At 41.9% G+C, this 27,354-nt stretch overlaps 1 protein-coding gene across 25 annotated transcripts in view; it reads right to left on the bottom strand.

Moving 5' to 3' along the window:
- Positions 1-27,354, bottom strand: part of ESRRG (estrogen related receptor gamma) — a 408,303-nt gene that overhangs the window by 276,936 nt on the left and 104,013 nt on the right. The window contains exon 1 of one of the 25 annotated variants that reach the window (XM_087774105.1): positions 16,062-16,198. The exons of the other annotated variants lie outside the window; for them this stretch is intronic. The gene's annotated coding sequence lies outside the window, so the exon portion shown is untranslated. Of the gene's footprint in view, positions 1-16,061; positions 16,199-27,354 lie in introns of those variants that run through there. 25 annotated transcript variants of the gene reach the window in all.

The raw sequence follows: 27,354 nt of genomic DNA, 5'->3' as shown, positions 1-27,354 counted from the left end.
ATATTATCTTTCTCTTGGCACCTCTCACTTTACAGGCATATTTAAAGGCATCTCTGGGGTCCTATCCTTTTTAACAAGCGGCAGCGTATTTCCTGGAATATTACTTACGATGCTATGCTGTGAACATTACACAGGTTAAAATGTTACCTAGAGACCTAGAAAGAATTGCATCTGTTGCAGAGCCACGCTTGTTGCCATGTTTAGGAACATCTGAAAAGATGAAAGAAAATTTTCAACTATGGGATGAAAGAGAGACTAGGATCGCTTAAGTCAACCTTTCACGTCCAATGCTGTCGATCAACACTGTTCCGGTGTAGCAATTCGAGGCAAGAAAAATGAGACTACACACTTCTGGTATTCACTGAGGATGCTCTGGAAAGCACTCAGGATGCCAGTTTAAAAAAAAAAAGTACAGGAACTTAGAAATGTTTCACTCCCACTGTTATTTTTAAGCTAATAAAATCATGCTTGAGAAAGAAAGGTGATCTGAGCATAGCTATTAACAGCCTCACAGTCCCTTGCTGTCTCCATGAAAAAGTATAAAGTGATAAGCAATAATCAAGAAGTAACTAATTACTCACTTGGCAAAGAAAATACAGAAGAATGGGAATCTTCAGAAGGAAATATATCCCCAAAGTCCTTCAAAACACATTTGGATTATTCTGAGCAAACTCAAGCTTGCAGTTGGGCAGGTTTTTTTGCTTTGTTTTACAGGAAGATTACTTTAGGATTCTACAAATAAATATCCTTCTGCTTCAACTAAAAGTGACCTAGCACTGACTGAGTTAAACTGACTCTGCAAGATAATAAATTCCTTCAAACTCAGATCAGTTTAGCTTGTCTCTCGCATACATCCAAATTGCTGCCATACCTCTATTTACCAGCTTTTTATTATCCAAGTTATTTTTACGTCATTAGCTTGCAGATCTACTTATGCTGAGGTTCTGTTTTCTCCTAGGAAGCGGTTTCTCCACAAATCAAATTTTGTGTGGTCATTTGTCTTCTGTAAAGCAGCCCACAAAGTTCTTGACCAATTTATCCCTCTGTGCAGCACCAGCACAAAGTCTCACTCGACAATTTAAGTGATCCTTGCTTACCTAAGTTGTGCTAGACCCTGTGTAGGGATTAATTTCTTCCCACATGGTTAAAGAAAGGTGGAAAAAGTAGCAGTCTGGGAAACAATGCACAGACCCTTGTTTGTGCTACTGGCATGCGAGGTAACCTTTGGAAAGTCACAATTTATCGGAGCCTCAGTTCTCCATCCACAAACGGTTATGGTAACAGCTTCACAGGGTGAAGTCCACTTTTCGTAATCCTCAGATGAAAACTGCTGAAGAGGAACAAACTAGGATAAATAAAGGACTGCCCTGGTTAGGGGGCATCAGGCTGCTAAGTACATCAGTCCCTAGGACAGGTCTTTCAAAATTACCATGGTGTTTCTGCTATCAGAGTGAAGCAATGCAATAGCCTCCCTGATCTTTCATCAGCTCAGGAGTACCAGAAATGCCTGTTGAGTTCCTGTGAAACACGAATTGGCACTTCTGGTTGGACTGAAAGAATGAAATGTTTGATTGCTGCATTCTGTTACAGGTTCAGAATGAAAGCCATTAATTTATTAATTATAAATAATAGCTACATTTTCAGTGGAGTAGGGATTTGGGACAAAATATTGAAAAACAATACATTTCTCTGAAGATCAGTATGTTTTTTTTGGGCAGCCAGATACATACAGACCTACTTTTCCTACTCTCTTCCAACACCTGCCAGCTGCCAAGCACCTTCTCTCATCTGTGCAATGCTGCTGACAGCACTGCCGGAGAGCCATCGCCTCCTGATGCTGGGGATGAACGTACAGCAAGCTCCTCACACAGCAGTGCCTCACAAAAACGTCATGATGCAAGTTCACATAAGAGAAAATACAGGTGACTGCTCTCCCAACAGTGACACAGAGTAGTACACCTTAAACTTCATTAAACCCACTAACTATGTGCCAAACCACCCCCAAACAACCCCTTCCTCTTGAATGTGTTTTATCTACAATCATATTAAATGCAGCTGGAAATGTGACTTTCATATATCTGGGTTTCTATTACATGCTTACCTAACCCTCATCTCAGCACCTGACAGAAGGAAGCTGTACACAAGACTTTGATTTTTCTTTTTGAATTAGAAGACATTAAGCACCCAAACTCTCTCATAAAAGATCTGAGGCATAAGCTACATAACATCCGTGAAAGTAATGGTTTTTTCCCACTTAATCCAGACCTTAATGATCAAGAGATATCAGAAAAGTGTCAAAGGAGATAAACCAAGTTATCCCTAATAATGCATCTATGTCTCCTCGCCAGCAGCAGCTGATCTGGGAGCTTCGTTCCTGCACCAGGGATATACAAAGACCTCAAAACTTAAATGTCAATACAACATGCTTGTTGATTCACTGGGAAAAGTAAGCCATTGTGTACCGAGTTTCTGTTACAGTTAGTGAAGCTTTGAGGCTCCCAGAATAAACTCTGTAAATAAAGGTGCCGCAGCACAAAACACAATTTTTTTTTCTTTGCCTGTTCCAAGGCACATTTCCTTTGCTTCCTGAAGCGTGTAACAGCCTACATTTCACGGCAATAGGGATCAAGAAATGCTAGGGGGTATCGCCACATTGTCCCCAGTACCATCACACTGTGGAACCATTACCACCTCTCACATGTTGCTTCTCTCATCCCCTCCACAAAGGAAACAACATAAGCAGCATTTTGTTTGCGTTGTAAGCAGAGACCCTGCGGTTGTGATAAGGAAGGCAAGAATGAAGTCAAATGTGCGCTCAGTGCACCAGACCAGTCACATGACTGGGAAGTTGTGGAGAAGTCCACATAACCATTTCAGACCATCCCACAAGAAAATCCTGCCTGGAGCACAGACTAACTCTGCACTGGCTTTAGAGCACTGGATTTTGACAGGTTTCATTTGATAGAACCCCAATAAACCTGAAATGACCAAGATGAACAAACTATTGGTTAAACTCACTGCATAGCTGTCCATGACTCCACTAGAAGATTTTTTTGGGGGGGAAAAAGTTACCACCGTTATTGCAGAGCACTCCATTGTGCTAGAGGCACAAAGCCACTCGTTACAGTTTTCGCCACAGGACTTTAATGAAAATACCCAAGCAAGGCCCAGCCACAAAGAAACTGAAAGGTAAACATCCAGGATTTCAAATGGGATTTAAAACTGCCTGGAAGGCAGGGCTAGGATGCTCACAGAGACTTGGGTTGCTGAGGCCACATGCTGTACAGCCTACATGCTGTACAAAACAGATCAGCCTAAGTGCTACCGGCTTCAGGTGCAGGGACACCAAATGGCTGTGGGCTGCAAGATAAAGGTATCAATATCTAGGAAGAGGCCATCTTTTGCCAGAAGGGAATATTGTCTTCTAATCACCTAGAGATGATCGATATCACGCTTTATGGACATCCCAACGTGAGAGATTCCAAGCAGGCTCCTGAATTGCAGGCTAGAGGGAGTGACTGCAGGCACATATTTTTAGATAAACTGTGGTTACCAACTCTTAGCACAGGTTCCTCCTCTTCACAATCATCAACTCCATTTTAGAGGATTTCAGCCATTAGCTGTTCCTCAAACATCCCTTGATCAGGCAAAGGCAATCAGCCATCTCGCTGGCTGGCACTATGGTCCTTGACAGGAAAGGGCAAGGAGAGAAATCATCTGCATATCGCAGCAATTTGGCACTTGCATCAACACTGCATTTTCAGTTTGTTTAATGTCTGTGAGTAACTGGAGAAAAAAAAATATCAACTTTTAGGACCTTCCAAGTGAGATGCCTAGGAACAGAGGTGCTGCTTCACTGCTTGGCAGGTGTATCCCTTCTGAAAAAAGCCCACAAGCCATTCTAGAGCACATAAAGCCTGCCTTTTCCTTTAGTCCTTAATGAAATGTAGCAGGGAGTGGGAATTTTGTCCCATCACAGGTAGTTTTCCCACTGAATTCAATAGGACATAGATCATCTAAAAAAAAAAAAAAAAAACTGTCTCTTAAAATAACAGACAGCTAATTCCTAAGGTTTCAGAGAAGGCTTTAAGCGTGTATTCATGGATATTAACAGCATTTCAACTAACTGAAAGTGTAAACGTCATCACCGTAGCTAAGCATGATCTCTGCCCTTCCCACGCGTAAACAGCACAATAAATGGCTCTTTCTTTTTCTGACTGGCACTGTATAGCCCACAGCTAGTGTCAGGTCAGAAGGAAAAACACCACACACCTATAAGACACTTAAGCACGTTATAGCCTTTGGCCCCAATTCTGCAAGCAGTTCGGTGACCTGGTAAAAGTGGGATTTAAGCTGTCCTGATGATGTAGCTGAGCTACAGAAGTGTTGCTTGTCTTATTTTCAGTTTATTTCAGTTTTGTTCCTCCCCCAGTCTCATTCAGTTTGGCCTTTAAAAACAGACTGCTTATTTTTCTTGGTGCTTTCCTCTCATTTCCAATTAGTTTTCAATTCCAGGTCACCAGTAGAGTCAATGGGGATCGACGATGGAAAAGATTTTTACAGCCAATTATTTTTTAAATTTTAAGATTCATTGACAAATAATGAGTTGTAAAATCATAGAAGCTATTGTTTTTGTCAAAACAAAGTTTTAAATAAAATGTTTAACAAACAGCTGCCACTGTTCCTTTAAAGAGTAAGCGGACAGCAGAGGTGAAAGCCTGACATGGCCAGAAATAAAGTCAGCATGCACCCTCCCCAGCTCCCTTTTGTGGCAGATAGGCCTCAGCTCCTCGCTAATCATCATTTGTCATTCAATGAATTTTGCATCTTTAAATTGCAAAGCACATGCTGGAACGGGGGGAAGAGCCTGTACACACACTAGCAAGGCCCCAGCTCTTCCCAGGGCTCGGACACTGAAGCTGATAAGAGCAAGCCGTGGGCTGGATGTGCTCTCGGGTATCAGTATGCTAACTAGCATCCAAGTCTTGACTTTGTTTTTTTGTTTAGTTGGTTTTCGGGTTTGTTGTTTTTTTTTTTTTTTTTTAATTCCCACCTCAAATAGTGCCACTACACAGCCTGATAAAGACAGGAGGCTCTCCATGGGTTTTATGCTTCTTCACAGTGTACTTTGCAGACAAGAAGTGTGGAAGTCTCCACTACTTCGCTTTTCATTCTGCTTTCTTAAAAATGTACCTTTAAGTACGTGTCCATGTTTCTGTCCACATCTGAGGGGCTTCCTCTGTACTTGCTTAGAAACACCCTGATCCTCAGGGGAAAGACTTTGTGACCACATCAGGGCTCTTCTCTCTCCTGACCCTGCACCCAACTACCGCTAGATGGGTACTGCTCTAACAGAAACAGGGTTTTTCACACAAGGCCTGACACTGAAGTCCCTTGGGTTTTTGTCTGGTGGCCACCTGGATGACAGTAAAACATTTCACAGCATTTTTTTTTAAAAGACATATCCCAGCTTTCCTGGCCACATTTAATTCCCTTCACAGAGAAGATTTTAAGGACATGAGAGCGCTTACCACAGAGCATGTAACAAGGTGCTCCTTTTGCCCACGCAGTCCCTGCACAATCAGCATGTAACTCATTGCTTTTCAATGGGTTTTGGAGTCCCTTGAGTGAGGAGAATGCTGCATACCACAAATATCTATGTGCGACATATAAGTACATGAAAGAGAACACAGCGGTGCTGTTTTGGACACAAACTTCTGGCTAGGATTTAAATCCTGGCAGTTATGCGGTATTGGCATTTTTCATCTTTGGTTTAAAATAAAACTACACCTGTAGGAAAGGAAATTCATCAGAGAGCAATTGGGACAGTAGGTAGGTCACAAATCTAATACACAGGTTTAAGTTTTCTATTTTATAACTAGGAAACATTGTTAAAAAGGTCGTTCAAGAAATATCTGCCTTCAGAAGATTATGCTGTTCCTTCCTTTTGTGTAGTAAGCCACAAATGCTGATGTTAAGTTATTTGTAGGAACTGATTGCAAGTTCAAGTTATGTTGCTTTGAAAGTATAAATTATTACTATGATGAAGGGCGTCCGTCCCTGCCATAACAGCTACAAAAATAATAGAAACAAAGATGGGAGAAACATTTCTGAAATCCCTGGACTCATATTTAGTGTCCATTGATGCAGTTACAAAACTTTGACAATTCGCATGTTTAAACTTGCCTGGGTATTTTTGCTTGGCAGTCAAATGCTAAGGAAGATACCTCTGAGTTGGACAAATAGATAAAACCAGGAGACTCACCCTTTAAATCTTTTTTGAGTAAATTCTTTTCTACAAAGGTGGAAGGAGGCAGGCAGCTTTAAAAATCTAAAATATTTTTCTTATCTAAAAATAGTCATAAGTAGGTATTTAACAAGCATTGTTCACAGGTACTTTTATGAAGCCATAGGGCAAAACTAGTATGGCCCTGTGCTCACGCGGAACAATTTATAGGAGATGGGCATGACTGCAGCCTTCATGCCACCAGACCAGCTAGCCTGCCACGGGTTACAGTGCTGGGAGCGTGCTTCGGCAGCAGTGCCGAAGCTTGCGACTTCGAAGTGAAATTTTTCTAATAAGCCTAAGTGATTTTGGATCCCAACTGCAATAACAGTTGTGATCCCCATCGGATACGTCTCCACCCCAAAGCCAAAAAACTGTGATATTAAAAAACAAGCAACTCCCCACACCTGCTAAGAGTTATCAGGGCTTAGATTTTTTTCGTACAATTGGTTTGGAGATACATGATAACTACATGGCTAGTATACACTTACAGATCCTGAGACCGCATCAGCAGATCAGCTAATTGTGTTAATTAGCTATTTGCATGCACAATTACCTGATTTGTACAAGCAGTCAAGGTGATCGTACAGGTAAATTAGGCATGGATTTGCACAATTTACTCATCTGAAAATCTGCTATTCTACTTATTTTTAAGCACCAGAGATCAACAGCTACAGAAGAGTCTGTTGAGTTACTGTCTTTATGGTTCATACATTTACCAAGTTTAACACTCGTTTTCCATCACTTCTGTACACCACTGCAGGCACGCACACCTGCATCCATGGTCACACAACCATGCATAAAGAAATGTGCACATCACCATCAAATAAAGTCATACAAAAAGAGTGGCCTGCATCCCCATACAGACAGACATTTACTTCTCTCCTAAAGGTCTTATTTTCCCCCTGTTGTCTCTCAGCGCTGGGAACTGCTGAGCTTAACAAAGTAAACTTGGTTTTACTTATCACAACAAGCTCAGGAAGCTCTACAAGGAGCAGAAACCCAAACAAGTCTGATGCAAATACTCAGCCTGAAGCCTGCTTCGTGTTTAAAACCCCACTGCTGCCATGCTGACTCACTGGTTAGGGGGTTTCAAACACAAATGGGTCATGTATTTTTATGCCATCATGGGGCTGTTCAGGGATTCCAAATTGGAGCATATAGCTATTATAAAAATCAAATTCTCTGAAAACTGCACACCTCTCTCCTCCTCTCCCAAGGTAACATCTTTAGCTGAAGAGGGATTCAGGATAGTACAATATGGACAGCAAAAGCTCAATGATAGAGTACTGCAATGCAATCTCAAATACAAGTACATCTCTGCCTGCTTGAAGTGGCAAGGTAATCAAAAATTTTCAGTTCACCAGGGACAAAAAAACTACTAGTGCAGACAAGAAGAAACAAACCCATAAGCTGATGAAGGCCAATACCTACACATTCACATCATAAAAAAAAAAAAAACAACCCCTTGATACAATGTAGTCCAGTAGAAGGTTAAAAACAGGTCTCCAGTCTCAAGGCCACGCATCTCAGTCTCAATAGCTGTGGTCATTTACAGAATTTCCTCGGGGAGAAACAACACTCATTTTAGAGATAATAAAGTAATCCAAATGACGGGACTACAAATAGAGAGGCTCACTCTCTACTTCTGTCCCTCAGCACATATTACTGGAACAACTGTTGTACTGCTGTCTACAGCTTCTTCCCTTCTTAACTAGAAGATGCTCCCCTGGCCTCAGGCAAACCGTCTGCTTTAGATGCATACAATGTAGCTCCTTCCATCTCATCTTCCTTCCTCTCCTCACCAGTAGTCACTAAACCAAAAGACTCTTCCAGCCAATGGCCCTGACCCTGAGGCAGAGCTGTTATGTCTTCATGTACAAAAAGATTCATGTAGTAACACAACTGTAAAATTTAAAAGACAAATTACTCCTCAATTTTTTTCATCAGTGTAAGTGTGTGTAATCCAGTAGGGATCTCGAAGAACATCAGGGCTTCGCTGAACAATTTCTGATGCAGCTGCTGCTGGTTAACAGCAGTTAACAGGACAGGATAAGTGCTGCAGCATTGCACCTGAACGTCCTGACTGATCCACCACCACCAGTGTCTGATTCATTCTCCCATGGCTGAATATTTATGCAGCCCATTGGCTTTAAGGATGGTACCACTAAAGACTGAGCTAGAAGAACCTTCTTCTGAATCTTTCCAATAAAGGAGCACATTTTTCTTTTGCTACATTAAACAAAGGAGGCACGCTGAATATTCACTTACTGAAAAATTCCGAGTACTATAAATACCCTCAAAATAGGAGTCAAGTTGCGATTCCACATCCAAATATAAGTCAACCCCTTTGAGACCTGGGGAATACAGAAGAGCCGGCCCCAGCTCAGCCCAGCGCTCCTCACTGGCACCCCTCCCCAAGCGCGTGTGTTCAAATGTGTTTATCTGGGAAGACTCAGGTCAGTCCTGTGCTGTAGGAGCATCTCCTGCAGCTGGAACATCCGAAGCAGGTACTGCTCCACGCTGTAAATTGCTCATGCAGCAGGACTAAGAAAAAGGCATCTCCTGGTCACCGGCTGTTACCAACTACAGGAAAATGAAAATACAGCATCTCCGCACCTGTTCACCTGATGGTGAAGGAAGGAAAAGCCATTACCAAGTGACAGGAGACGAAAAACCAAAATCCACTTCAGCAACTCATCCCAGCACTGGTGATTAATCTCACACTCCCACAGCCTGATGCACATTAACCAGATAATTAATAATTTCTTTAGGGACTCCAGCTCAGCAACTGTTTTATCAACCTGCACAGCATTAGGAGAGAGATGCTGCATTTGTGATCAAACTGCTGGAACTACGGAAACATTCTGCAGGAACAGTAAAAGCTTCAGAGCAATCTGTGAGCCCAGTTTTACAAGTAACTATAACATATGTGCAGAAATCAAGGCTGCTCCTTTGTCAGTGCAATCACCAGACTCAAAATCTGAGCAAGATCAGCATGATAAGAATAATTAACAGGGATGCTCAACTCCCATCCAGCCCCCATCTTTCCCCAACAGAAGTGCTTTTCAGTATTATTTTTTTAAAATACATTTTGCCTGATGCAGTAACATAATACATCAGATCATGCACTTCCACTATCCTTGGTATGGATAATAAATCAGATCCACTTACCTTAACACCAAAAAGCTTAAATATTAAAAAAAAAAAATAATAATACCTAAGAGTCACAAGATGTCCAAATTCTATAATCCAAAGGCTTTCAAGTAATTCAGGATACTTAGCATAGCTCTTGCTAGCCACTTTTTGCCATCCCCTATGCACTCACACTCCACGTTCAAGGACAGAAGTCATACAGGATCAGAAACTGAATACCAAAGTGCTGGCACCACATTATCTCCCCCAGCACTTAAAAATGGACTGTTGAGAAAAATCATGGTAAGTATTCCTTCAGATATTAAACCCTCCAGTGTGTTAGATATATGTCAGTATTAAGTGATTAAGAATGACTGATAATTAATAAATCACATCCACAGAGAGTGACCGGATATTATTTCTTTCAGCCTCTGAAAAGAAGAGCTAGATTCACAGTTCTGCCTAAATAATTTTGTCTCTCCAAATGAACAATCCTGCATAACTGCTGTTTGCAGGGAGATGCTGCTTTTTGTCAATAAGCTTCAAAATAATAAGGTATTTAGGCTGCATTTCTACAAATAGTTTATTGTTATCATCACTGTACAGGTAAGGAAACAGAGGCACATCATGTGCAAGTGTCTTGATGAAGCCTTCCCACCAGAATCAGAGTGGGTTCCTAAACAACATCTCAACTGGTCCTTTCATCACACAACTATTCTTCCACCTGAGAGAAAGCTGCAGCTTTTGGCTATGGCTCAGCAGAGTATCTGCCTTCTAAAAGATATTCTGCTCTTAGGACTCCAGCCCTGGAAACACGCCCATGCAGAGCTCCAGCGACAGCCACGCACAACTGCCCACACATGTGGAACTGCAGGACTGGGCACGTATCTGTACACGCATACTCCAAAATGATACGTTTTCTCCAAAGTCTGTTCCAAGACTCAGTTCGTAATAAAGAATGCATTTTCTTTTAGTACACAACATGGCTTAATTTGTATTTTCCCATGATGTTAACTGAAAGACGCAATATTGCAATTTTTTAATCATCTACTTTAGTATTTATATGACTCTGCTCACTGTATTATTTAGGCCCCTTCATTTTCATAGTGTCAGTTACCATTATTCCATTAAATTAAATCCTTTTACAAGCATCTTTCTATAAACATGCACTACAGATAACATAGCCACATGGTGAGGATTCACAGGCTACAGTAAGCAGATTACACCTGTCTTGATTTTCGGTGTAGCTGTCGGCAGAGTATATTCTCCCATCAAACCGCACGCAGATCTCCTCATTAAAGCTACAGGAGAAAATAATTACGGAACAGTACATTGCAGTTTACCAATTGGTCTTGCATACATAATGGCCTATGAAAGTAAAATTGCATCCTCCAACAGCTGGGAAAACCTTTAAATTGTTGTCGTTATTATTAGTATTATAAAATAGCCGACATTTTAAACTATCCAATAACTTGCCTCCTGTATGTAAAGCAGACAGATATCGGTGACCGGGTCCAAAAAGGTCTTAGACTCCCAGTCCATAAATATAATTATTTTTCCCTTTGCAAACACTCCATTCCCCAGCCTTCTGTTCTACACTAAAATTCCCCTCCTCATGAGAAATTATGCTGATTGCAGAGTAAGCCTTGAAAGCAAACGGGTGGTTTTCTGGATCTCCTGAGCCCTGATGCTGAGCGTTAAGCATCCCATTACCCCAAATACTTGCTCCTCGGTGGGAAAACGGTGAGCCTGGCAGGTCCCCACTGTCCTTCTCCCACCAGCCAGGGGAGAGGGGGGTCGCAATAGCAGCCCGTTATCTCCATCCACATCTGAGTCTTTCTTCCAGCCTTCAGCACTACCAGTGGGCCTCCCTGCTTGGCAGCTGGCTGCTGCCTACCCCATCCAGATGAACACTGCTGGAGAGACAGCAAATGTCTTCGGACAGTGCAGAAGGAAGCAACCCCTTGGTGTTTCTGTCCCTGGCCATTTATGCTTCAGGGCTGAAGCAGACAGAATATATTGAACTGATAGCCCTGTGGAGCATCAGGAAGGCTGAGCTTTCACCCATGTTGATAGTTAAGACATCTGACCTGTGATTTTGTGTCAATAGATAAAAGGTAAATCCATTTCAATTTGGGTGCCATTTGCATTCCAAGATCCCAATAGTTAGGATCCTCAGCTCCACTCAGCATCCAAACCCATTGCTTTTCAGGTACCATTATTCAATATCAGCTCTTACTCCTCACACAACAGACAACATAAGGGAAAAAGTACAAACAGAGGAAAAGCCACGTTCTTTAGATGAAACAAAGTCAAATTAACTTTGCTAACTTTTCTTGCTAGCCAAGAAGCAAAACACCCTAAGCACATATTTGGGCCCCAGCAGGACATCCTGACACACTCTCCTACTCTGCTAAACCAGGAGCTAAGAGCAGAGGGACTTCAGTGACAAGAGAGCATGCTGCTGGACCCATCCCACATATTCTGGTTCTCCCAAAAGATTTTCACATGATGAAAGACTCTGACAGAGACCCTTCTGTACAAGCAGCCCAACCACCGCCTTTTTCCAGCTCTGAAGGAGAGTGCACACAAGCCGCCTTAGTATGTAGAGGGACACTTACCATGTAAAAGCATCTAATTGCTAGCAGCGTTAAAATCACTGAAGAACAAAATTGCTCTATGAAACGGCTTTCAGTACCAGCGCTGCAAATGACTTGCTGCTGCACTTTAACCAGCTGCACCTCCCAGACGAGCTGGCATGCTTCAGGCTTTCTTCCAGTCTCTATCAGCTCATTACTCGTAACAGGGATGTGCTGGTGACAGAAGCTGAGCAGAGAACCAAACAGAGCAGAGCCTGCTTGGGCAGGCAGCCTGCAGCCAGGCTGGTCACTCCTACGGACTGAGAAATCTTTGGGTTTCTGTTAGACAACTCCCCGTCTGCAAGGTTGCAGGGCAAGGCAGCATTGCATACTCACAGGTTAATTGGCTGCAGGCTAAAAGAGATCACCCAGTCCAACCTCCTATGCAAACACTGGCCATCAACTTTCACCCATTTAAACGCTGCTTTGCACTCAATAACTCCAGCACTTTTATTAATTAGCAAGTTTGGGTAGAGTCAATTCCTGGACACCTCAATCACTGCTTACCTTCCTCAGAAAAACAGATGAAAAAAAGAAAATCAGTATAAACTTTCTTTGTCCCTGCTGCAAGCCTCACAACTTTTGCAAACTAGTTCCTCCAGCTGCGGGGTCCCGACAGGGGCAGAAACCACCCCAGGGTGACCACCAGCAAGGGTGTCCTCCACCAGGAGCTCCGCAGCAAAGCCCAGCAGTGACAACACCCAAGGTGACCCAAGGATATTTTGTTCTCGTCTTTACTCTGTGAAGAGGAGCCCAGCGAGACCTCCTGGAGCTCAGTTCCTACTTCAACTCTCCCTCACAGTGCAGTCTCACAGTAGAGAGATAGTTTTGATAATAGTTTTGATAGTTTTGACAAACTAAAGATAGTTTTGCCATCGATTGCCACAGTAGCAGAGTTTCACCCTTTGGGAAAAGTTTCCTCCACTTCACTAGTTCTGGACCAAAACATTAATCAACTGAAGCACGTTAACCCATATAGCTCGTATTAAAAATATAAACATGTCACAGAAACTGTGCTTTTTAAAGATAAAGTATTAGAGGTCTGTAAAAATCTTTTCCGTCCGCTATTGACCACACATATTCAAATTGTCCATTTAAAGGTACTCTGTAACAAAACAATCCTTAATTAATTATCAGAATAGATTTCCCATAATTTTTTGGAAGAATTGTGTGTCCAATGTGTCTTTAAAAAAAAAAAAAAAAAAAACAACCAAATTGTAATTCCACTTTCCTGTTCTTACTAGAAAAAAAGTCAGCCTGGCAAATGGAGATAAAACAGGTATAAGACTACTACTAACTAAGCCGTAACATACAGGATTATCTGGAAATTGCCAGATTAGGAACCTGGTTTTCCTGGATGGAGAGGGAAGGGTGAACCATGCCCACCACAGACAAAGGAAAAAACATAATCGTATCAATTGAGTGGAGAAACCTGTCACAGATATTTCGGTACATCAGGACTCTGACTACGCATCAGAGCGGAGAAGCCCTGATCAAGTCACATGCCCTTTACTACAGAAGATAAGATCAAAAGATTTCAAAGAAAACCGATGGTGACAGTTTCTTCATTTGTATGCAATGTGACATACCAGATCCAAACTGTTGGCTACTTTTTGAACTATTTGTCAGGGGAAAGAAGTGATTATTTTCTTTTATATCTTACTTTTAAGAACTCTTAGTCTTTTGGGGGTTCTTCCCCCTGCTCCATGTCCCACCGCCCCCTTTTTTTATTTTTCAGCCAGGATTCAAACATTCACCTTTGATGTAATATTTTTGCTGCACATCAGAATAGCTATGCCAAGCTTCAGAAAGGCAATTGAATACAGAGAATGAAAAGGATGACATCACTTCAAACAGGAACTTTTAATAAAATTATCCTCAAGAAACCTCCCTTGTGATTTATTTTTTTTGCCCAGCATCATCTTTTTTACTCTTCCCATGCGTTTGCAATAATTCAAATTATTGCTGGGCTAGTGGCTGTAGTTGACTCTGGGTCACCAACTACACACAAGCAGAAGCATTTCTCCCTCTTTCTCACTGCTTCTGTCAAGAAAAGTGTTAAATACAATGCAAAAAGTGACTATGTAAGATCACGAGTTGCTTGCTTCGCCAATAGGCTGTATAACAGTTATATTCACATGGCAAATAAAGTAAACAAGGGACTTCTGACTAGCTCAGCTTCTCCATGGCCAAGACCTGACAGGTTTCAGCCCAGGGCTCCCTGTTGGTGTGCAAAATCTGCAGTTGCTCTCGTTATATTTGTTAGTAAACTTCCTCCAAAACATGCCCTTCTTTCCAAAAAGTACCAAAAACCTTGTCAAAGTTCATCGGTGCTAAAGAAAGGCACTCAGTATTCATGAGCCAGTGATACGTTTAAGGTAATAATAGTCTCCCAGAAGCATTGTGAAACACTCAGAAACTGCAGTAGTTGCAAGCATGTAAGTATCTGAGACTGAGACAGCCAGACATGAAAAAATATGTTGCAGCCTCTTGGGTGAAAGAGAAGGTACTCAAACCATGGGAAAATGATACAACATTCACTTCTAGCTCTGGTACATCCCAATAGATCAAATTTTACAGTGGTATCATTTGTTTTTAAATGTGAAAAATATATATTTTAAGTGTTTCAAACTCTTATAAATCTTTGCGAGTCCTGGAATCATGTTAATAAAGGATGCTGAATTTAAGGGCTCAAGTCTAAGCCCCTTTCAATACAAGGGAAAAAAAATAATAGCTCTTCCAGTAATATTTCTCACTCAGCCAAGATATTTTTGAAGCAAATTGTTCGGAAATACACAGCTTATATGTATGAGCCTATTGAGAGTTTACACAAGTATTTATAGAGAAATCACTACAGTATACAGGCTTAGAGTCACTTGGAAAGTCTTAAAAAGCATATGACAATACCTTTAGCGCGTAACGCTGCTGCCAGAAACTCCTGTCAGTGAAGTTTTATCCCGTACCATCATCTGCTCTCCACCCACGCAGCCCAGACTTTCTTTGGGGCTGTTGTAGCATTCCTTGCAGGGCAGTGAGAGAAAGAGTTGCACCTTCACAGCAGGTTCACCAGCTCCTCAGCTGCCCCCACAAGGATCCTACTCCAGCCCCATTTCTGCTCAGAGTTGCAGTCCATCTGCATCTCCTCCTCTGACACAGACCAGAGCACAAAGGAAAGCAAACATGCCTGCAGTTTCCTTGCTAACATACCGAGGCCTCGCATTTTGTTTTTCTACATTCTTGAAGCAAGAGAAAACCCAAAACCCACATGAGGCACAGTAACACGGGTATGACCCAGCACTCGCCTCTCCCACCTGTGCCGGTATGAAGACCATTGCACCAGCAAACACTTTAAGAAATGATTTCTTTTTTCTCCCCAGTAAATTCCAACTCTGAATTTCAAAAGCTGTTGTTAACAGACAAAAAAAAACAGGACAAAGCCTTCTCCTGGACACACAAACACATACTTACAGTTTCACATGACTTATGAGTGGCCTGAAGAGCTTGCCTGCACCCTGCCCACATGTCACTATCTGGTTGCGCGAGACTTCAGTTTGATGCGCACAGCCCCACAACAAGCATCCATGGTTGCAAAACACCTGTATAATTTATATTCTAGACTGTATTATCATGCATGTCCTTGCCAGCACATCAGGCACCTGCTGAGGGTAACCCTTGTACACATCAAACCAATACAAGAGTAAAACTCTAGGAGAAATATAAACTGAAAATGCAAAACCAAACCACGCATTGGGGATTATTCTGATTTGAAATTACCGACACATTCATAGGGGATACAAAACCTAAAGAACAAGATAGGGAGATACCGCAGGCATAGTATCACGCAACAGCATTCTCATCATCCAACCTCTGACACCAAACTTAAATGGAAAAGTTACTCCTTCTAGGCTCTCTCAACAAAGAACATGGCAAGAAATCAGCTTTTCCAAGAGTGCTCAAGAGTTAAAGCCTGGGGAAGGTGGCCCCCTGAAGTGGCTACTGACCTGCATTAGGAGTCTGACAGGTATAGGTAGCTCTTCTCACACACTCAGCAGGTAGCCTGGGCTTGACTGGACTGAAGTGGATGCTGGTTCACTTGAATACACAGCGCTATAAGTAACAAAAATTCAGCTGCTTGCTGCAACTGTCCCTGCTACTGGAACAACAACTTCCAAAGACGGACAGGCTTCCAGGTGTCATTAACTGGGTCAGCCACTCAGGGTCAACTCACTACCAGGTACCAATCACCACCATCAGGCTTTTAAATTCGGAGTTAAAACCCAGGTGAAACTTATCCCCGCTTCCCTAGGTGCTAAGCAAATCAGTGTTTTACTCCTCCCCACCTGTGGTGCTGGCTGGGCTTGTGGCTCCTGCCGAAGAAGAGCTGAGTGGTGACGGTGATGACTGAAACTGGGAAGGACTGGATGTATCGCTGAGCCCCTGTGGGAACAAGGGTGTGGTGGATGGCTCATTTTGCATCCTTCAGTAAGGCCAGTGGGTTTTCTCCCCTGTAGAGGTGTTGTGTGTTTGTTTAATCACCAGGAGATGGAACAATTAAGAAGTGCTCAATACCCTTCTCCCCCACACACAATGTAACACCTTAGTCATCAAATTGCCCTGTTGTGCTGCTCAATACATTATATAAGAGTAGGAATATGAGAGTATGTCCAAAGATAGCAATGAACACACAAGGTAATTATTTTTAAGCTTGCTAATCACAATCAATAGTTTCTTAGCAAAACTGATGAGCTAGAGTTGGCTCCTATTTTTAACCAATAAGATATGCAGTCAAGACTTGAATTACACCATCGGGCAAGTCTCCAAACTCCTAATGACTGCCAGCCAAGAGAAGGATGGGTCCTTGGAGGGTCTCACTCCCTTCCTGAGCAAGATATCAAAGTATTTTTTCCATAGACTGTAAAGGCAGAAGTGTATTGTAACCACTACACAACTTCACCAAAAACACTAAACAAGAATTTAACTCCATACATCAAAAAAGAGTTATACAATTCTAAAAAAGCCAGAGGATGTTTGCTTGATTAAATTGAAGTTTTTTAGCTGTCATGTAAAAGATAAACTCCTTGTTGAACAGTGCCATGTGCCTTCCAGAGGTGTGCAATTAGGGACAGATGAATACAAGCTGAAGACTCATTACAAAGCTCAGACCCTCTCCCTGTTTCAGTAAGGTTTTTCCCTAAAGTAATCTTTCTCATATTTTGCTATCCCCTGACTTTTTTTAATTTCAAAAGCCCTAATTTTCCATGTTCCTGTTGAGAAATTCCTCCATTCCAGGCCACTCCCAGGAAGGTTTTTTGCCCCTACAACAAAGCCTAAAATTGTTCCCAACATTCAGTACTGCAGCAATAATTCCGTCTCGGAAGAGAGAACATGCTTTCATTTGTTTTGTTTCTTCTACCCACTGATTAAAAGCAACAGTGAGTCCAAAGGAGTAGTACAATACCATCAGCTGTAATTGTTGCCTCTCACAACAAACGTGAGGGGGATCAGGAAACACACCCACCCTTGATTACTGGGAAAATATCAGGGATAAAAGATGTCAGCAGGGGCAAGTAATTCTTTTTATCAGCTTACAAAGACTAAGGTAGGAGAGACCAGCACTGGCCCTCCGTTCATTAACTGGATGGAATTACAGTGGTTCGGAGGTTGCATAATTACACAAGCAATTAACGCTCCCTTCATTTTCCTGTAGTAATCCTTCTAGTTTCGGACATTTTCGACATTGTTTCCGATTGCTGCCGGATGAAAATGGCTGAGCGATGAAGGTCTCCACAAGGTGTCCAGTTGGGTCAGCAGCTCTCAAAGAGGGACTGCAGGTCAGTAATGCAGGTGAAGCAGCTCGGTGATGCCATCGTTTCCAGCCATCTAACATGACCAATGCTCTCTGCGCTAGAAAGAGCGACACTGCTGTACACGATGCAGGTTTTTGAAGTCTCCCCACAACATTATATGCAGTGTCACTGTTTATTAAAGATAACTAATGCCCTAAGTCTTTATTTACTTCTGTTTATTGCTATTTTAGCAAAAGTCACCAGAGAGCAGCTAGGCTTCTGGTCCACCAGGGTTCTTTAATCACTGTTAGTAGGTAAAATCATGTGTGACAACTAATCCAAAAAGCAGATTATATTTATTTTGGCTACAGTGGCTTGCAATTCGTTAAAATCAACAAAGCCTTTTCATTAGCCCCCTGCTGATGTCCTAAAAACAGACATTTCAAGGGTCTCAAAGCACAGAGCTACACATGTGCAGCAAAGCCGGGACTGACAGACTTACCGTTGCCATACTTACCGTAAAATCTTATTAAAAACAACAGCAAACTTCTTTCATAAGAGGGTTTAATTTATGATCCCAAATTCCAAAATCACAATCTTAGAGGCAGGACTTCTTAAATTTTGAAAAGTACAAGTGAATCAGCAGTACAATTACCAGTGAAATACTTGCTCAGGGGTTTGTGTCGTAAAAAAAGCTGTTGTAACACTGTAAGGAGATGGGAGATTCAGCAAGTCTAAATATTAGCCTACATGCTTGCTGAGCCCCCTGCATTCTGCAACCACATTTGAATAATTGAATTTCTAGTTAACAGTGTGATCTTGCAACTCTTATTCTCAGTGATTTTGTGATCTCTGGCCATAATTTCCTGACGATGCTGCCTCAGACCTGCAATCAGGAAAACATATGATAGGAATGTCGGTGTGACAGAGAAGATCCAGATGAAGTTATGTGACGTCCCACCTCCTCGCCAACCTCTCTGCTCTTCAAACACTGCCAGGAAGTTCACAAACCCATACGGCCTTACCATAACCACCAATGATGACCATTCATGCAAAATAGGAAATCAATGCATTAGAAGTCCACGTAATTGATTATATTAAAAAAACAAAAAGACACTGATTTACAGCAACCAATTTTTTTCTTTCTCAGTGTGAGTTCCCCGAGTAATGTACACATTTTTGGTCACTGCCCTCACATGCCTCATCTTGGAAAAGTAACTTAAACAACACCCTTGCCACTGTGAAGAAAGCCACTCCTGACCTGCACCCTACCACGCAGACATATTTATTTCCCACACCACAGCTGGATGTGGATGTGGATCTGCTTTGTGAATTTTCATGTCTACTGCTGAAGTGGAGCTTCTTGTTTGTCCCCCAAGCACAATCTTGAATGTTGTCAAGGCTGATTATTAAACATCACTTCACACCAGGCTTTTCCAAAGATGCAGATCTCCAGCGGTTTAAAGGGAAGCCAAGAGCAGTCCTTTAGTGAGAGAACTGTTCCTAAGCACACGAGCTGCCACGGTGCCAGGCTGCCCCTGAGACAGGAGGGTCAGTTCATCTCCTGCCAGGCCACTGTCCAGCAGCCCTCCAGCCAGCTGAAGCCCCTCCTAGTTCACTCCATGAGCACAACAGCTGTCTGTTAAAGCAGAGAACAAAATCCAGCCTGGGAGGAAAACTGAGATACAAAGATTTTCTCCAATGGCTAATCAGAGTTTTGTCCACAGGGAAAACTGAGCCCCATCTGATACCTAAGTTATCGTTTTGGCTTTCCATAATTAAAACTATTGTTGCCATGGCAATACAAAGGCCAGTGAAAATATATGCAAGGCTAACGTCATGCCTCTTTGGCGATACAATTTGTTGTCTCAGTCTGGTTTGTGCCAGGATGGAACAAAACGTGACTCAGGGAAATAGTTGGCTTGACAAGGTTTGTTATTTAAGCATCAGATGCTGTGTGTGCTCTAAGACCACTTTCTCAGGCTCCCTAACATGACCACTAATCCTGTTAAAGTCAATAGCAGTTTTACAGATAATTTCAGAGAGAACAGTTCTGATCCTACACTACTAAATTTCTCAAAGCACCGTAAAGAAACAAACAAACAAAAAATATAGAGAGAATGATAAAGAAGAATAACCACCAATCAGAAGGATTAACATATGTAATATTAAAAGTACATACAAAATTAAAACACAAAAACCTGATTACAGGTTCAGTACCACAAACACTCACAGTTTGGCTGGCAGTTATTTATTCATTTGAAACTGTGATATCTATTGAGCATGTTATAATCAAGCAGGAATTGCAGGTCACCCAGTGACCTCTGAATAGCAACAAGTAATCTGCTATTTAGGAGATATCATAAAACATACATTTTTCTCTACGGATACACACCTACACATGCAAAACTCACACAGACACACCAAGAGGTCTTTTATAGGATAGGACAACAATTTTAGGAGTTTTGTGATTTGCAGTCCAGTCATTTCTTCCTCACATGGAAATCTCTATCTTTAGTAGGATTCCTCAGGTTCACGAGAGCCTACTCACACAGAAAACTTACAGGTGCAACTGCTATTTTTTAGTAATACAATAGTTGTACAGGAATATCTGCTACTACAAAAAGGAGAGTTCCAGAGACTTACTTTAAGGAAAAATCCCCCTGATGACAACGTCCACTGACATCAACCAGAGTTTTGCTTCCTTCTGCAACAGAAAGCTTCTCATATGGGCCAAGCAGAAATCAAGACAGACAGCTGTGGGCTGAAAGGAGGGCAAGTGCCAGAAAGGGGTGAGATCCACCAAAGCAAGGAGGCAGGGACTTCTTATTTCACCTGGATTTCTATGGCTCTCGTACTGCTGCAAAGCAAAATACTTTTTATTATACAAATCCCAGCATGAAGTTTGTGTGCAAGTGCTTCGGCTGCCACGTGGCCGCTGAAGGATAAATTATAGATGAGGGGACTGATGGTGGAAGATCTCTGGGACCGTCAGGGTTAAGCAGCAAGACGGAGTAGGGGGTGTGGAACAAGACAGTTCAGCAATGGAATCTACGGAGAGGGACCAGGAAGACCTGCTTCAGAGAAGTGACTCCACATGGAAAGTCTTTTCCCAGAGAGCAGCAAAAGAAATCTGGGCAGTTCCCTGAGGGACAGATCCAGCACAAAAGTCCAAACAGGGTAGTCCAGGGGATGCCTTACAGGCAGAAGGTGACCAGGGTTGCAATGGTGTAGGTGTACATATCACAGCAGTATAAAAAAAATCAAAACCTAATGCTTCACCCCCACTGTTCTCCCCACAAGAAAGAAGAGGAAAGAAAAAGGCATAATAGCAGTTGGACACATCACTTTATACGCTCCTGGAAGGAGCTCAGATACTCTGGTCATTAGCACATGATAAAACTCTATAAAAAACACATGAGACTATGAAAAAAGAATGGGAGGAAAAACTAATGGGCCAGAAGAAGAACAATAAACTGACAGATGGGAGGTCCCAGCTCAAGAAGAATTTGAAGGAATGGAGAGATGTATTCTTGGAAGAGGAAGGGTACATCAGGTAGCTGACATATTGAGTTTCCAGGAAAGAGGGTAGAGTATTAATGACAGTGCAGCTGACGGTTTCAGCAGCTACCAACGAAACGATTTGCCCTTCTTTTTCAGCCGAAGAGGTGACTGTGGATATGGCAGCTGATTTACATACATCATCATAACTTCCATAGGAATATCAGATTTCTTTATAAGGACTTGTAGTACCAGCTTTGCAGGTCAGTGTCAACATCTAACGGAGCTGCTGGAGACAAAGGGGAAGATTCAGAGAGGCACCAAGGTGCCTAAAACAGGGCTTAACCTGAATTTAATTGCCCAATTAAAAAAGAGATTCCAAAATCCCCTGCTTCAGAAACTGTAAATGCATCAGGGCTAACACGAGCCTTACATCTTCCATAAAGACCACTGGAAATCAATTTCTGCTGCCCTGGCAGGTGCATGCCTGTCACCTCTCTAAACCCCACAGTGATCCAGGTACACGTCCCTAAATGCTGCCTGTGTTGTGAAGGGGCCCAGTCCCAAAGGTGAGCTTGGGCTACTCCTAACACGTGCTAACGGTGCCCTCTTTTCTCATCCCTGCTTTTTGCCAGTGACTGCCTAAGATAAAATACACAAGTTCTGCTATAACAGCGCGCTGGCTTCTATGCAAGGCATCTGTCTCTTGCTATTGCAAACGCACAGCTGACTGCACAGGCCAGTATCATTGCTTTGACTGAGCCCACGTCAAAAATGTATTTTTTTAAGGGTTACAAGACACTAAACTGGAAGTACTTAATATGCCCAAAGTGACAACTGAATATTGTCACAAAGTTTAATTTCAGTTTATTTGTACAAGGTTATTACGCATCTTTATTTTGCTGAGTAATGTTTTATGCCACCAGACGGAAGGAGGGAATGTACTAGCAGAAAAAAATCTTCAAGCATCTGATAAAGTAATGATGGAATTACAGCTTGTTTTCCCTGGGTGACATTAGCATACCAAATACAAAACTGTTGACAGGATCAAGCCCAAATCGTACTCAAACCCTTGTCCAGTACCAGGGACAAAGAACAAAGAACAGGCACCAAGAAAGCTGCAGAATACTAGGTTTCCAACTCAAGGCTTTAGAGCTTATAAAACAACTGAGGGACCAGTACGGTGTTTGATATTATTTCCAGTCTGACTTTAATATGTCCTCACCATTTGCAGATGTCCCGTCTATTTCTGACATCCTTTATGGCATGTAGATTTTGCTACAACAAAAATTCAGGTTGTGGATTTTTGCCAGTAACAAGCTGATGTTGCTCAGAGCAGCATTAAAATGCTATCATGCTATCAGATTAAGGAACCTATTTTCTCTACCAGCACAGATTGTACTTTAGTTTTGCCCTTACACCTACCAAATTGCTGTTTCTTGCAACATTTCCTTTTGAAGGTAGTTTGCCGATCTCCAAACCAATGTTATTTTCACTAAATGAAAGAGGGGTTTGTAAAGGAGTGCAACAAAAGCAGGAGCTGGTCCTCTGTGAGAGACTTTTTATATTTAAAAAATAATATTTAAAAAAAAAAAAAACAACAGTAAGGCAAAATAGGGAGTTGTATTTCTTCTTTACTTTTAAGCAGGACTCCCACCTCCTGTGAGGTGACTCATGAGATATTGGCACATGTGTTAATATGAAACAGGTTTTATAGAGTAAGTAGCTATGGGATGTACCCCATAGATGTACGTGGTCCTAAACCTGCTGACATAACAACAACTAACACATTTAACACATTTTCTCCCTTTGTCCACTTCAATTTTTTAAGCTTCTTTTGAAAATCTCTCTCCCGTCGCCTCTCCTCTGCCAGCTATCCGATTTTGGGCATTTCCATCTGTAGTTCTTTAAAGGGAATAGTCTGTGATGGAGACAACGAGACCAGAAACGAGCAGGTACAGTCAAATGTGAACACAGGCATTGCAGCTAGGGCACTTCTAGGGCATTAAATGTAAATACCAAATAGGCTGGAGAAATAAAAAAAAAAAAACCAACCCTGCAAAAAGAGACCAAACTACAAGAAACCAGTCGCATCGATTAGCTGATTAGTTTGCCAGTGAGTGATTAGTCAGAAAGACTGGAATTAGGCAGTGCAGCCCTGCCTCCCATGAATAAAATGTGGGGAGGACACCCTTTCCCACCCTCGGTGACAGATGATATCTGTTTTCTCCGGTGAGTTTGAATTTAAGAGCCACTGAAGCTCAGCAAGAGTATATTCTGGCTCAAATGAGCTGAAAATTGCATTCAATTTGAATTTCAAAACCAGAGGAGAAGGAGGAATGGGGGGGAGGGAGGGAGGGAGCTCAGCAGGACCCATCAAGCCAGGTCCCTCTTGCAGCAGGTCCAGCTGCACCCAGGCGGGCTGCAGAGCTGAAACCCAGGGCATGATGCAAAGGAAAGAGCATTGCTGGACAACAGCCCAGTCCGAGTTTAAAAATAAACGTTTCGCTGTCAGGATCAAAGTAAACTCTGCTTTTATGTATATTACAAGCTATATGTTCAGAAGAAAAAGATTCTTCTGGTTACTTGAGAGAGAGGCAGTCAGAAGGTAGGGCTGGCCAGAGGGAGGGGGGTGCCAAGCTTTTCCACTGGAAAATCCTCAATAAAACAGACTAATCTGAAAGTACTTGCCATCCCCTTGAACAGAGCGCATGTACTCAATGTATGCACTGAACTTTCCTGAACGTAAGGTTCATTTAGGGTTACATTTTTTAGCGTGGGGTAACATTTAATTTATGTCTTCGTGGGTGAAGGGATTATTTCCCCTTCCCTTTGTGCATTAAATATACAGTTATATCTGATGACACTGAAAGAAATGGAGTTACGCCTGCAACCCAAATATATCCTGTAATTTGATGGCATGATAGCAGTTGGTCTCTTCAGTGCAACTGATAATGTCCAATATTCAATATAATAATGATAACATACCAAATCAAGAGATTCTTCAGCAAATTTCTTACCGACTTCAGTGTGCAATTTGACCCAAGGGTTTGAAGTAGTAATAAAATAATTACAATTAATCATGAGTAATAATTAATAACTTAAGGATTAAAACGTGTCCATTTATACATTCAGGATCAGCATTTTTTATGTACCCTTGAGAGGCTTTTAGCTTCCCTTCCTAAACAGAATGCTTGCAATAGCATTTTATAACCGGAGAGTCCAGCCATCAGAGAAACTGGTTTTACTTTGTCGCATGATACTTGTTCTATGGCATTACGTTCACAGATAGAAGGGTCCCTATTACAGCCAATAACATACTCATATCCTCTGAAGCATCTTGTATTTCAAAGCCCAATGATGTTAATGCAAGGTTTTTCCCCTTTTTTCCAACTAAGTGGTTTTTTCATTGATAAATCAGTGAACTGCCAGCTTTATACATATATGTGATATAAGTCAGGATCGAGCTCCAAAAGATAAAAAACAAAACATGAGGTCAATTTTTCTGGCCATTGCATTTAATAAAAGCTACCAGACAACACAGTTAAGCACACACTAATAGATATACCTTAGTATGCTATGCCTTCAGCAGGTCTTTGATTTCCCTCTACGGCAAAGGACTGTATTAACACGTGAAATGAGCTAGTGTGCTGGTTTTAAGCTTTTCCCATCACCAAATTAATTTTTTACCTGTTATTTTGGCAGATAAAGAGACAATTTGAACAATCTCTAAATTCCACTTGCAAACTTTGCACTGCACAGAAGAAAAGTTTCCAAATACTGCAGTCACTTGCATAAGAATGTGTATGCATTCACAATCACTTGAAAAACTTCTTAGACATTGTTGTGCACCAATGTGCACACACTGGTCAGAGGAACTACTCAGAGTACAGGACACTTTGTAGGTATCCAAATATGCAATTCTATGCCTCGCTTTGGCAGGCATTTTTTGATATTATTGTTTCAAGTTTCATTCTTGCATCGTCCTCTTGCTGCCGCGATTGTAATGCCTCAGAAACAATGAGCTCATGTCTCCATGTTGCCCCTCTAAATGCTACGGTTTCCTTAATACAGACCCCAGAGGTCCATTTCTGGAGGGGAAGAGGAGAAATATACAGAACTGGCTCCATCACTCCATTTCTCAAAGAAAGCTTTCTTTGAAAATCAGATTATCTGCCATTACACTGCTTACTTTACTGAAGACGATACTCAATATACGGGAGATAAGAAAGGACGATAAATATGCAAAATATATGGCATACTCCTGACAGATCAATCTTCATACTGGAGCTTCTAGATCTAATGCTACTAATAATACACAATAAGAGTATTAGCCCGATGACAGCATTGAATTAAATAGCTCCACGGCTTCCAGACCAGAGCCAAACCACGTTCAGTCCGCTCCGGTCCATCTGCACCTACTCATGTGGACATGCCCCTGATGGTGCTCTGCTCTCCCAGCTGGAAAGGCCCGGCCTGATCCCGCTACGGCTGTCGGCGCTCAAACTGCTCCGTGGCCTGAGTGCCGTTAGCAGGCAGAGAGGAACACCAAGCGAGCGTGGGTGACACAAGCATGGCATCAGAGGAAATACTTGACAATTTCTCCAATGTATTGGACATTAGAGTAGTTCAGCTGAATGGCATGTGTGCCCACGTAATGCTGCAAGGTCAAGAAGACCTTAGGTTATTTACTAGGTGAGTGCTGGTTTCATGCATTAAAATATTTTATCAAGATGAACTGTAGGACTTGCCCATTTGGGGGGAAAAAAAAAAGTTCCCCATTTTCTTCTACAAACATCAGCCCCTTTTATAGTTGACCATCACTTACTTCTGCAACATTGTGTAAGTAACATCACAAAATGCTGATATACCTTACAAAGAAACCCTAAGAGGGATAACAATTTCACACAGAAGCCACCTTCCACTAACTTTCCTTCAGTCCTTTAGCTTGCCGCTATCAAAACTGGGGATGCATGAAGTCAGGTGGACTACAAATTAGAGTATGAATACAAAGCTCATTAGATCCAATCTCCTCCATTATTTTCTTCTATGCAGTATTTTATACCAAAACCATTCTTATTGTGGCAATATTTGCCGTAAAGACAGCAGGAAAAGACCATGCTGCCTCTCCAAGGCTAGCTAAAACAGGAGAAAAACATCAAAAAATATTGCTGGGGTTTGTTGTTGTTAATTGAGACCACTCTGGTTTTGAATAATTTAAAGGGCGAATTATAAAGGGTGCGTCTTTCAAAATGACATCACAGAGCTTCGGCAAACCTGTGCTGCCCGGTGAAATGACTTACTCCACGGAAACAACACTGCTGTCAGAGGCGGCATGACAAAGCCTGCAAACAACCAAGGCGATGGAAACCACTGATCCATGGGTACCCTGAGAATACCACATCCCCTGGCAAAGAGGGGAGCGTATTTGTGCAAGTTTCCCCAATGCCTTTCTTGGTAGCCGTTCCAACCACAGCCTGTTAAACTCCAACCCTGGTTGTGATGGTGCAAGACTGCTCATGATTTATTAAGAGCTCTTAGCTCCATCAGACAGTTTACAATTAACAGCTTCTCCTTTTCTTAAATATAAATAAATACATAAATGAAATCAGAGATGCTAAGTGCTGGGTGTACCCAAAGCTTCGATGACATCATCGGCAACTGCCAGTCACCCAGGCTGCAAAAATAAATAAGGAATGGGGGCAGAGGGGGGAGGCAGGGTATTTACTCAATCAGTACCTATTTTTGAATTTTCTTCAAGCTGGCTTGGACCAAGATCCATCAATTATTTAAAAGAAGTAACATGATGCTTCCTTTGTTGAGGCAAATCTGCAAGCAGACCCCAAGAGAGAATAAAAAATGAATTAGGCAGAATTTATTAGTGCGCTTGAAGAAAACAGATTCAGCTATCAGAGCTGACTGTGGTTTTAAAAATAGTGCATTTCTGCCCATGAACAATAGTTTCTCTCTTTCTCCCTTACCCCACTAGATCCTCAATAATCCCACC

The sequence above is a fragment of the Nipponia nippon genome, unplaced genomic scaffold (assembly GCF_047370975.1).
Source record: "Nipponia nippon isolate SJK-2023a ecotype South Korea unplaced genomic scaffold, ASM4737097v1 scaffold_4, whole genome shotgun sequence".
NCBI classification, from domain to species: Eukaryota; Metazoa; Chordata; class Aves; order Pelecaniformes; family Threskiornithidae; genus Nipponia; species Nipponia nippon.
Note: the sequence above shows the minus strand (reverse complement) of the source record. Positions and strands in the feature narration are given on the sequence as shown.